Source organism: Myxine glutinosa, chromosome 5, assembly GCF_964187855.1.
Source record: "Myxine glutinosa chromosome 5, kmMyxGlut1.1, whole genome shotgun sequence".
Taxonomy (NCBI): domain Eukaryota; kingdom Metazoa; phylum Chordata; class Myxini; order Myxiniformes; family Myxinidae; genus Myxine; species Myxine glutinosa.
Window position 1 is genome coordinate 55446618 of NC_136265.1, and position 12844 is coordinate 55459461.

The 12844-nt window shown below is 45.9% G+C and overlaps 1 pseudogene; it reads right to left on the reverse strand.

Moving 5' to 3' along the window:
* Nucleotides 1-1914: 1914 nt before the first annotated feature.
* LOC137428602 (uncharacterized) overlaps nt 1915-12844 on the reverse strand; it is a 63212-nt pseudogene continuing 52282 nt past the window's right edge.

Consider the following 12844-nt stretch of genomic DNA (forward strand, 5'->3'; position numbering starts at 1 on the left):
GGATTTGTGGACCTGCAAATGGCCGATGACACTGTCCTGAGAACCATGGTGATGGCGACACTGAGATGGATGGGATTGCCGGAAGCAGAATTTAGATTGGTGGAGTGAATGTGCAATGGAGATGCAGGAAGATAAGACGGGAGATGCAGGAAGTACTGGGGGAGTGGAAAGGGGCATTTGGGAAGCATGGGCTGAAGGAATGCAAAGACTCAGGTGATGTGGGTCAGGCAGCAGAAGAAATAAATGAGTATCAGGTGAGAAGTGAAGGAGATCAGACAGGGAAATTGGTTTGAGTATCTGGGGGCAACAGAGACCGGTGATGGTAAGTTGGAGGCAGTTTCGGTGAGTTGGATGGAAAGTTGGGGGCAGGATTTCTGGTGGGGTGCGAATGCGTGGAGGAGGGTGGAGGGATTAATGGCAGCCATAAAGATATCATGAAAATTGATTGCAGAAGTGAAGAGGGTAGATAGAAGGTGGATGGATGAACTGAAGAAGGAGATTGGTGTGCAGTTGAGCTTGACGGAGAGATTGATGAAAAGCCGGCTAAAGTGCGCTGGACACTTGATGTGTACGGAGGACGAGAGAATGGCAAAGAGAGCGGGTATGTTAAGGGAGTAAAGCAGGAGGAATGAAGAGATTGGCTGGTTCAGATGGGAGGATTGTGTGAGCAGGGATATCAATGAGGTGGGGTGGTTGGAGAGTGGAGAGAGATGGTTGAGGGCAGGAGGAAGTGGTGTAGTATTGTGGTAGAGGCAGCTTGGTTGGACCTCATCCCTTATAATGGGAAGAGAATGGGGGGGGGGGGGGGGGGGGGAAGAAGAAAAGTGGATTTTAATTGGTTTTGGGTCGTTTAATGTCACAAATCTTTCGGATCGTCATTTACAAATACATATCTTTCACATATTTTTCATTCATATCACGTATATTTCAGTGTTCATTTTAAGCTGTGAAGCCATTTCAATATCAGCCGATGTCCTTCCTTCCATCCGTCCGTTAAAAATAAAGTAGACAAAACTTTCTAACCCACTGTTTAATTCTAAATGGTTCTGAAGGGCTGTTGAAACCAAAGCTTTCAGAACATTGGAATCTCCCGCGATGAAGCCAACTCCGAGGGCCTTTCACTCACTCACCACAGGCAGGTTGGTGGTCTTTCTGTCTTCTACCGACTCCTCTCCGGCTTTGCTCCCCCAACTCTCTCTGTGCTCTGTCCCCCAAATATTCCCACAGGTCGCACAAGATCTGCCAGCAACCCTCTTCTGGTTAAACTGCCAAAATCAAGTCTCTGCTCACCTTCACTCTTTCATTCCTCTTTTCTCCCGCCTCTGGAACAAACTCCCTCACTCTCTTCAATCCCACTCCTCCCTCCAGGTCTTTAAACCAGCTGTTCACCACCATCTCTTATCTTCCCCCATCCAAAACCTTGATCTTTTCTACCCCTGCAAATTCACCCCAGATCCACTTTTTTGAAATACCAACTTCTTTCCTGGAAGTCCTTGCAGTGTCCAAGTGTTTTATACTTTTCGCCCCCACCCCCCGCCCCAACTTTCACACCCCTCCTCCCCCCAAGTCCTCACCCTCCCACAGATCTCCCGATGTCCCTGCTCTCAAATGTTGTGTTTGTGTGCTTACCCCTCTCTCCCCATCTTGTCTACTGCTCCCCTTATTGTATGTTTTATGTGTCTCTTTGATTTTTTTGTGTGATTGATGTTAGCTCTTTCACGAGCCTCGATCCACTGTACAAAAAAAAAAAAAAAGTGAAAAAAAAAACACGGTCGTGTTTTTCTCCATTTGTTGCTTTTCTATTCTAGGGAGTCATGGTCTTTCACCTCATTTCCTCTATTTTGATCTTATTCCAGTTGTTGCGGGTCATTTTTAATATTTTGTCACCTTCCTCTTCTTCCTCTGCTGTTTGTCCTAATCGTTCTCCTCGTTATCATTTTCTGTTCTTACTCTTGGTCTCCTGTGTGAATGTTTCTGATGTTGACGCAAGTATGATGGAGTTGCAAAAGCCTTGCTGCATAAAGAACATTAATAGGGCTTTTCTCCTGTGTGAATCGTTTGATGGCGACGCAAGGTTGATGAAGTAGTAAAAGCCTTGCTGCGTAAAGAACACTGATGGGGCTTTTCTCCTGTGTGAATCGTTTCATGTCGACGCAAACGTGATGGATGCATAAAAGCCTTGCTGCATGAAGAACACTGATAGGGTTTTTCTCGTGTGTGATATTTTTGATGCAGACACAAGTATGTTGAAGTCGTAAAAGCCTTGCTGCATAAAGAACACTGATGGGGCTTTTCTCCTGTGTGAATCATTTGATGTAGACGCAAAAGTGATGGAGAAGTAAAAGCCTTGCTGCATAAAGAACACTGATAGGGCTTTTCTCCTGTGTGAATCATTTGATGTTGACGCAAATGTGATGGAGTAATAAAAGCCTTGCTGCATAAAGAACACTGATAGGGCTTTTCTCCTGTGTGAATCATTTGATGTAGACGCAAGTATGATGAAGTAGTAAAAGCCTTGCTGCATAAAGAACACTGATGGGGCTTTTCTCCTGTGTGAATCGTTTGATGTCGACGCAAAAGTGATGGAAGAATAAAAGCCTTGCTGCAGAAAGAACACTGATAGGGCATTTCTCCTGTGTGAATCATTTGATGTAAACGCAAAAGTGATGGAGAAGTAAAAGCCTTGCTGCACAAAGAACACTTATAGCGCTTTTCTCCTGTGTGAATCATTTGATGTCGACGCAAAAGTGATGGATGAATAAAAGCCTTGCTGCATAAAGAACACCGATAGGGCTTTTCTCCTGTGTGAATCGTTTGATGTAGACGCAAGTATGATGGAGTAGTAAAAGCCTTGCTGCATAAAGAACACTGATGGGGCTTTTCTCCTGTGTGAATCGTTTGATGTCGACGCAAACCTGATGGAGTAATAAAAGCCTTGCTGCATAAAGAACACTGATAGGACTTTTCTCCTGTGTGAATCGTCTGATGTTGACGCAAAAGTGATGGAGTAGTAAAAGCTTTGCCACATGAAGAACACTGATGGGGCTTTTCTCCTGTGTGAATCGTCTGATGTTGACACAAAAGTGATGGAGTAGTAAAAGCCTTGCCACATGAAGAACACTGATGGGGCTTTTCTCCTGTGTGAATCGTCTGATGTTGACGCAAAAGTGATGGAGTAGTAAAAGCCTTGCTGCATAAAGAACACTGACAGGGCTTTTCTCCTGGGTGAATCGTTTGATGTCGACGCAAACCTGATGGAGTTGCAAAAGCCTTGCTGCATAAAGAACACTGATAGGGCTTCTCTCCTGTGTGAATCATTTGATGTAGACGCAAGCCTGATGGAGTAGTAAAAGCCTTGATGCAAAAAGAACACTGATGGGGCTTTTCTCCTGTGTGAATAGTTTGATGTCGACGCAAAAGTGATGGAGTAGTAAAAGCCTTGCTGCATAAAGAACACTGACAGGGCTTTTCACCTGGGTGAATCGTTTGATGTCGACGCAAAAGTGATGCAGTAATAAATGCCTTGCTGCATAAAGAACACTGATGGGGCTTTTCTCCTGTGTGAACCATTTGATGTAGACGCAAGTATGATGAAGTAATAAAAGCCTTGCTACATAAAGAACACTGATAGGGCTTTTCTCCTGTGTGAACCCTTTGATGCAGACGCAAGTATGATGAAGTAGTAAAAGCCTTGCTACATAAAGAACACTGATAGGGCTTTTCTCCTGTGTGAACCCTTTGATGCAGACGCAAGTATGATGAAGTAGTAAAAGCCTTGCTACATAAAGAACACTGATAGGGCTTTTCTCCTGTGTGAATCGTTTGATGCAGACGCAAGTATGATGATGTAATAAAAGCCTTGCTACATAAAGAACACTGATAGGGCTTTTCTCCTGTGTGAACCATTTGATGTAGACGCAAGTATGATGAAGTAGTAAAAGCCTTGCTGCATAAAGAACACTGATGGGGCTTTTCTCCTGTGTGAATCTTTTCATGTTGACGGACATATGACGAATCAGCAAATGCCTTGCTGCAAAACGAACACTTGTGCGGCTTCTTGCCCGTGTGGATTGCTTGATGTCGTTTTAAAGATGACAATGTTATTAATGATTTGTCACACAAGGAACACTTGTGTTGTCTCTCACTTCCTCGGATATTCTGGAGGGGCTCTGTACAACGCTTACATCTGCGTGTGAAAGACACGCTGCCAGGTTCGTCAGTTTCTTGACAAACACTCCGAGTCGTGGCCTGATTGAAAACTTCCGTGTCAAACCACTGGGAACAGTTTGAACAAGAAACCAGTTTCGTTTGTTTCCCTGCAAAGACAAGTCACAAAAATCATCATTAATTCGCACCAACGTTACAAAATTGACATATATTTCACTCAAATTACAGACTTGGCATTTAAGATGGAATATTTTTTTTTTCTCAACTTGGGTTTACTTTCTTAACTGAGTATATCAATCTGGTGAGTTTCTTTCACACTTTGGTGATTTATTTGTTAAAAGAACCATGTCACTGATTGTCTGTCGCAGCAAGAAGTCAACAACAGGATTATATCACAGGTGGCGTGGCAAAATGTACGGACAGGTGCATTTGATGATTGGCTTCACAGTCCGGTATGCAAGGGTTGTTGCGTTCTGTATTAGTGGAAAACAACTGCTGCAATCTCCAAAAGTTTTTGCCGCTTCCTCTGGAGATGCTCCATCAACTCGACAATGCTGTTTGTCGTGGAGTGGTGGCTTTCCGAAATTACGGCATGAAACAGCGTGCTATTGCTCGGCAGTATGGAATCACTCAAGGTCAGGTGTCAAAGATCCTGAAACGAAATGCTCAGAGGGGTGTCCCTCCTCCAATACCGAAGCCAGGGCGTCCCCGCAGAACCACAAGGAGGGATGATCGCCAGCTGTACCGGTTAGTCCGCAATGGCCGTACCAAGTCAGCTAATCGGCTTAGGGCTGAGTGGCAGCAACTGACAAATGTGCCTGTATCCAGAAGGCTAGTCAACCAACGACTGGTTCAAGCAGGCTATCGTGCCAGGCGTCCCCTGAGAAAGCCACGCCTGACCAGACAACACCGCCAGCGACGATTGCAGTGGGCCAGAGAGCACCGTCAATGGCAGCCAGGACACTGGAATCACGTGATCGTCAGTGACGAGTCTAGATTTCTGGTCTATCGTCAAGATGGCTGCGTCCGAGTGCGCAGACAAGTGCATGAAGCCTACAACAAAGATTGTATAGTGCCAAGAGTCCAAGCTGGAGGTGGTGGGGTGACGTTTGGGCTGCTTTTCATGCAGGGGGCAAAACTGACCTGGTTGTTCTGAATGGAAACCTGAACCAGTTCAAGTACAGGGCCATTCTGGAAGAAACATTGCTTCCATTTGCTCGTGCAGCCTTTCGAGGAAACTTTGTCTTCCAAGATGACAATGCACGGCCTCGTCATCCTCGCATGATCCAACACTTTCTTGCTGACCGTGGTGTAGAGCATATGGAGTGGCCTGCCATGTCCCTGGATCTGAATCCGATAGAGAACTTGTGGGCAGAATTAACGCGTCAAATCGATCACTTGGACCAGCAGCCGACCTCTGTGCGTGAATTGCAGCAGGCTATTGTCACTGCATGGCAAGCGATTCCTGTCCAAACCTTGGCAAATCTCGTGAACAGCATGCCTCAACATGTACGTGCTCTCCTGAATGCTCGTGGGGGTTACACGAAGTACTGAACTGTAATTTTACTGTCCGTAATCCCAGTCGTAATTTCACTTTTGTTTTTGTTTAATTTTTTTTGGCTAATGTGCAAAATAAAGAGATACTTCTGGAAAACGTACAGAAGTTTAACACAGTACTGTCCATGAGTTGAGTTCGATATCAGTTTACATCACTTTCAAGGATCAATTTATTTGTTTCGAAATGTCAAATGTGGTTTTTGTTTCTTTTAAAGGTCACATTAACAAAATCTCGAATAATTTCAACATAATTCCAATGAACTTTTGGTTCTTAGACATCTTGAAAAGTAAGTTCACCCCCACAAAAAAATATTCCACATTAAATGCCAACTCTGTAGATTGAAGATTGGCCCCAAATATGCTCAATAAGATTTAACAGGAAAGATTCAAAAATAGAGGAATTGCGCATCTCCCCAAATGAATCAGACATTTACTGATCACAACAAACGATCTTATCAGAGGTTGCTCCATCATTCTGGACAGTGTGTCACAATCAGAGGCTTGCTCCCACCATGTGTTAATGGTTGTAGCATCAGTTTCTCCTTGCTTCCTTTGGTGGTTAACATACTTTGATGAACATTCTGTTGAATCCATCCATTGTTCTACGCGTCCACCAACACAGAATGACTTTCATAACTTTTCCATCTGCAATATCAAGAAAAGAGACGAAGGACAAAGGGGTACCAACCAGCCCTCTCGGAGAAACAATACTTTGCAGTTCTCTGAAAAGTGTTCATTGGCAATATGAAGAAGAATCAAGGCATGGCGAGGCCTGTTGGCGAATGCCCAGTGTACATGCTCCTGTTTGCCATCTCTCGTGGGCATGTCATTCGGGATGGTGAGACTCTTTAAAATGTTAATTTACGAAATAAATACGCAAGTTGGCTGGTTTATCCATTCAGAGAGGTACTGTGAGTACATAGGCAATACTTTTCCAGGTGTCAACACCTTGCTTTTTGCTATATTTTAACTTTGCTTGAGGTGGGAATTGTGGGGATTTACGAATGCGCGACAGTGACGAAGCTCTAGCATCTAGCCTCTCTCCTTATTTTGTTTTGTTCAAGAGGAACATGCATTGTGAATGATGATGTATTTGACCCGAATAGTTTTACAGATTAATTCCTCCTCTGAAACACACGTTTACCCTGAACATCTCAAACAAATATAGTGATGCTTCAATGTGCAGAGAGGAATCCGTTATTAATGAGCTGGGTCATTTTAACATGGCCAAAAGTCACCATGTGGCCTTAAAAGACAAGTGCAACAGCATCTCTCACAACCTCCTGTGCAATGTAGACACACACATGACTGTCTGTAACTGGAACAAGCAGAATGTTGTTGTGGTTCAGACCTTTCTCTTGAGATAGTGAGTCAACCTCAAACTCAGATTCCACCTTCACTTTCACAATCAATTCTGAAAAGAAAAACATCACATTAAAACTGAACTTTAGATTTTTCAAGTTTCTAAGGCTTATGGAGCATCTGTTACAAACTTGCAAACATACACATCAGACTTTTTAAATCCGATCAAACCCGGAGAAACAGGTCCGCTCCCTGGGAGAGGGCGAGGTTGGGGTTCTCCAATCTTATATTCTTCCATTTCCTAATGATGGAGCTCATTATGCTCTTGGGAACTTTAAACACTAGAAATTGTTTTATACATCCAGGTAGTAGGTTCCAAATTTCATCAACGGCTTGTTTCCGCATTCTTGAGTCTTATTTTGAAGACCGTCGAAATCACGTTGGTGTCTGTTCATCCGTCCGCCCGTCCGTCCACCCAAAATATGTTGGCACTCATATCTCAAGGGCTCCACATTAAAACTAGCTCAAACTTGGAATATACATTGGCCAATAGGTCTCGTTAATGGTGTTCGAAACAAATTCCACCTGAGTGTTATAGTTTTTGCTACATGAAATATTTTTAAATACAAGCGTGACTCGGCGCGCTCCGCGCGCCTCACCACGTGTCGTTTCAGAGGGATGGGCATCTTTGACCATTTCGGTGTCTTTTGGGTCTTCATGGTGTTTTGGGTCTTTGGTGTCTTTTGGGGCTTTGGGGTGTTTTGAGTCTTCGGGGTATTTTGGGTATTTTGGGTCTTTGGGGTCTTTTGTGTATTCGGGGCCATTTGGGTCTTCAGGTTCTTTTTGAGCCCCAGGGCCTTCAAGGGTATTTTTGATCTTTAGGGTGTTTTGGGTCTTCAGGGTCTTTGGGGTCTTTGAGGTCATTATGGTTCTTTAAGGGTATTTTGGGTCTTCAGGGGTCTTGGTGGTATTAAGGGTCTTGGGGGAATTAAAGGGTCGTCAAAGGTCTGAGGGGTGTCAGTAGTCTAAACGTAATTAAGAGGGTTAAGAGGGTGTTAATTATTTATTTTGAAGAAGAAGACCTTTTGGTCCATACATAACCATATACGTTTGCTCTATTATAATAAGACTAGTGGGGTCACCCATTGGAATCCCACGGGCATGGATGTGTGTGATATTTGGACATCTTGAGTTTGATGCTGCACATTCAGTTTTACAAAATGGTTACTGGCAATTTATCAGATCCACAAATGATGTAATCTACAAAATGTATTTACTTCTGATAACATGTGAATGCATGTGCGTGCAAATGGGAAATACAGTTTGAAATGTGTGATTACATCTCATGTAAAATGTGACTTCAAGAGCTCAAATCCCCTCCCTCCCTGCCCCCATCACGCACACTGCACCAGGGAGTGGATCACCCACAGGGGAGTGGGTCACACACACACACGGGGGAGTGTCTCACACACACACACACACACACACACACACACACAGTTACGGATTTGTCACTTCCGTTGTTGTGGTTCTCATCAACTGTAAACATTCTTGGTTGCATGTACTATTATTGTTGTTGTTTCAGTCAAATAGAGATTGCTGTTTTCAGAAGGTAAAAAAAGTTAATGTTTTAAATGAAACCGGAACCGGACGACGATGAGGAGGAAGAAAAAAGTGAAAAAAGAAGGCGGAGCGAGTGAGTCGGACAAGAAGCTGGGCTGCTTCGAGGTCTTGAGCGAACGTTGGCGAACAAGGGTCACGAGTGAACTTGGGGTTTCCTGGGAAAGGGATTCCTGTGACAGAGTTGTTATCGCTGTGACAGATAAATCTGCGTGACAGGTTTTGCGGTTGATTCCGAAAAGAATCATCGGAGTGCCGTTACGCCACGAGAACGGGCCGTCGGCCATTTTGCTTGCGCCCGCTTTGCGCATCGCTCAAGGTTTTTCACTTCGCTTCAACCATTCTCACCACATCCAGACGTTAATTTGGTGTGTGTGTGTGTGTGTAACGTGGATTTTGAGTGGGAAATTGCGGTTCACCGAATGGGAGCTGTTGAACGTCTATACCAGAAGGTGTGATTTCCCAGTCGCCTCTTGAGGACACCTTCGCCCATCTTTGGCAGTGTGACTGTCAACCCAACGGGATTCTGGTCTCGATACGACATCGTACGGACGATCACTTGAGTGGACCAACGTTGGCTTGAAGCCGGGATAGAGACATTGGGGATGTTCTTTTCGCTCACTTGGAGCACAGTGAGTTATATATTACGAAACTGATGGTACCATCATAGGAAGGATATATATTGATTGTACTTTTGATTAATATTGTTATTATAATAATAATAATTCATTTATTTTGTATAGCGCTTTTCATGAAGCCCAAAGGCGCTTTGACAGAGTGCAAAACATAATGCATAACAAAACATGAAAACAACAATTGCAAAAAGACAAGAATCAATAGGGAAATATTTAAAGCAAAAGGAGGGAGAAGGAGAAGTGATAGTCAGGGGTTAAATGCTGTGGGTTGAATGTTGAATGCAGTGCTGAACAGGTGGGTCTTGAGTGATGTTTTGAATGTGGTGAGTGAGGAGGAGTCTCTGATGGTGTGAGGTAGTGAGTTCCAGAGGGTGGGAGCAGCGATGGAGAAGGCCCTGTCCCCCCAGGATCTGAATTTGGTCCGGATGGGGGGGGGGGGGGTCAGGAGGTTGGTACCGGCAGAGCGGAGGTTGCGGGTGGGAGTGTGTCTGGAGAGGAGGTCAGCCAGGTAGGATGGGGCCAGGTTATGGAGGGCTTTGTAGGTCAAGAGGAGGATTTTGTACTGGATTCTCTGGGAGATGGGGAGCCAGTGAAGCTTGTAAAGGACGGGGGTGATGTGGTCACGGGTCCGGGAATGGGTGAGTAGACGGGCAGCGGAGTTCTGAATGTATTGGAGTTTATTGGTGATTGTTGAGGGTGAACCATAGAGGAGGCTATTGCAGTAGTCCAGACGGGAGGTGATGAAGGCATGGATGAGGGTTTCTGCAGCCGTGGAGGAGAGGGATGAGCGGAGACGGACGATGTTTTTCAGGTGAAAGAAGGCTGTCTTTGTGATCTGTTTAGTGTATTTGTCGAAGGAGAGGGTTTGGTCAAAGATGACGCCAAGATTCCGGATGAGAGGGGAGGTGGATACTGGGATACCGTCGATGTTGAGGGCAAAGTTATGGGTGGAATTTGTGAGCGTTTTTGGGCCAATGATGATTATTTCAGATTTATCACAGTTAAGTTTGAGGAAGTTGATTTGAAGCCAGGATTTTATTTCAGAGATGCAGTTTGTCAGGATAGAGTGGGTGTCGGTGGAGACGGACTTGGTGGAGATGAAAAGCTGGATGTCATCAGCGAAGCAGTGGAATTGGAGACCATGATGGTGGATTAAGTGACCGAGGGGGGACAGGTAAAGGATGAAGAGGAGGGGGCCAAGAACTGAACCTTGGGGGACACCTTGGGGGAGGGGAGCAGTGGGGGATTTGCAGTTATTGATGGAGATGAACTGGCATCTGTCAGAGAGGTATGATTTAATCCAAGAGAGGGCAGTGCCGGTAACGTTAAAGGTGGATTCAAGTCGGGTGAGGAGGATGGTGTGATCGATGGTGTCAAAGGCAGCGCTGAGGTCGAGGAGGACGAGAATGTTGAGGTTGCCTGCATCAGAGGAGAGGAGAAGGTCATTGGTGATTTTGAGGAGAGCAGTTTCAGTACTGTGGTTGGAGCGGAATTCCGGATTGGAATGTTTCATACAGGTTATTGGCAGAGAGGTGATGTTTGAGTTGAGTGGCTACAGCACGTTCCAAAACTTTCGACAGAAAGGGTAGGTTGGAGATGGGTCTGAAGTTGTTTAGGGTGTCAGGGTTTAGACCAGGTTTTTTTAGAATGGGGGTAACAGCAGCAATTTTGAGGGATGGTGGGACGATGCCTGTAGACAGGGAGGAGTTTATTGTTGCAATGATAAGTGGAGAGAGAGCAGGGAGGGAGGCCTTGACAAAGCTGGAAGGGATGGGGTCAAGAGTGCAGGTGGCAGTTTTCATTCCTATGAGGAGTTCAGAGAGGTCAGTAGGGGAGACCGGGGAGAATTTAGACAGGGGAAGGCAGGATAAGGGGGGGGCAGGTGGTTGGAGGGGGAGCGGGTGCGGCGGTGGTCAAGCTGTTGTAGATGTTGTCAATTTTGTGTTGGAAGAATGAAAGGAAGGAGATGCAGTTGTCTACTGTGAATGACTGGGTGGTGGTGTCCAGGGGGCAGAGGAGTTTGTTTATGGGAAATACAGTTGAGAGTAATAGGCGGGGCGGGCGTGGGAGAGGGCATCTTTGTAGTGTTGTAGGTGGTCCTTGTAGGCTTGGGAGTGAAATGTGAGACCTGTTTTATTGCGGAGTCTTTCAAGTTGGCGAGCACGAGTTTTCATCAGGCGGAGTTCAGGGGTAAACCAGGGAGCAGAATGGGTGAAAGAAACTGTTTTGGTTTTTACAGGCGCAAGCTGGTCAAGGCAGGAGGAGAGAGTGTGGTTGTAGTAGTCAGTGAGGTCGGAAGGGGTGTGGAGGTCAATGAAGGGAGAAATGGACATTTTTTCAGAGAGGGTGGATGAGAATGAGGTCGGTGAAAGAGCGTTTAGCTTACGGAAGTTGATAGTGCGATAATGTCTTGGTGTTGGGGTGGGGATGTTGATGGTCATAGTGATGGCTAAGTGTTCAGAGAGGGTGAGGTCGGAGCTAGAGAGATGGTGCAAAATTAATCCAGTGGAGCAGACAAGGTCCAAAATGTGACCACGGATATGCGTAGGAAAGTTGACATGTTGAGTGAGGTTAAAGCAGGTGAGTAAATCAGTGAAGTCAGTGGTTATTGTGGAGTCAGTGGAGTCCATGTGGATATTGAAATCACCAAGGAGGAGGATTGAGGGGGAGAGGGAACATAGCTGGGTCAGAAAGTAGGAGAAGTCAGACAGGAATAATGGGTGTGGTTTGGTAGGGCAGTAGACGACAGCCATGACTGACTGCGTGCGACCAGAGAGTTTAAAAGCCAGGTGTTCAAAGGATGAGGATGAGGCGATGGGGATGAGGCTGGTCCTGATGTCTTGACGGTGGATAACGGCAATTCCACCACCTCGGCCCTCCGAGCGTGGTTTTATTGACGTAGGAATATCCATTGGGTGTGGTGAGGTTGAGCGTGTCGTAGTCCAGTGGTTGTTGCCAGGTTTCGGTGAGACAGAGAAAGTCCAGTTTGTTATCCAGGATGTAGTCGTTGAGGATGAGGCATTTGTTGTTGAGGGACTGGGTGTTGAACAGGGTGAGCTTGATGTTGTTTTGAACAGCGGGGATGAATTCAGGTGATTTAGCCAGGGTTCGCAGGCAGGAGGTGCGATTTTGTGCGTTGCTGTGACTAGGTGCGCTGGGACGATGAGTGGGAGTGCGCTGAGCCGACCAGAGGACGGGGATGGAGTGACCTGATTGTACATATCCAAACTTACGACTGGAGCCACGGTGAATGTACCTGGGTCGTCGGAGGAGTCCATTTGATTTGATGGCAGAGATGCATGATGGGGTGGAGCGGGTATTGAGCAGAAGGAGCCTTGCGGCGGAGTACCGCAGAGCCATGCCAGGCAGGAGCGGAGAGGCGAGCACGAGGCCAAGGTTGAGGAGGTGAAACAATGGTCCCAACGCACGGGAGCAGGCCCAAGGAAACGAAGGAGACGAAGGAGCCAGGTAGGTGAAGCCAGGAGCAGAGTCGGGACCAAGCAGAGGGCAGACAGGAGCAAAGAGACGATCACGAGGCCAAGGTTGATCACGGCAAAGCGGGA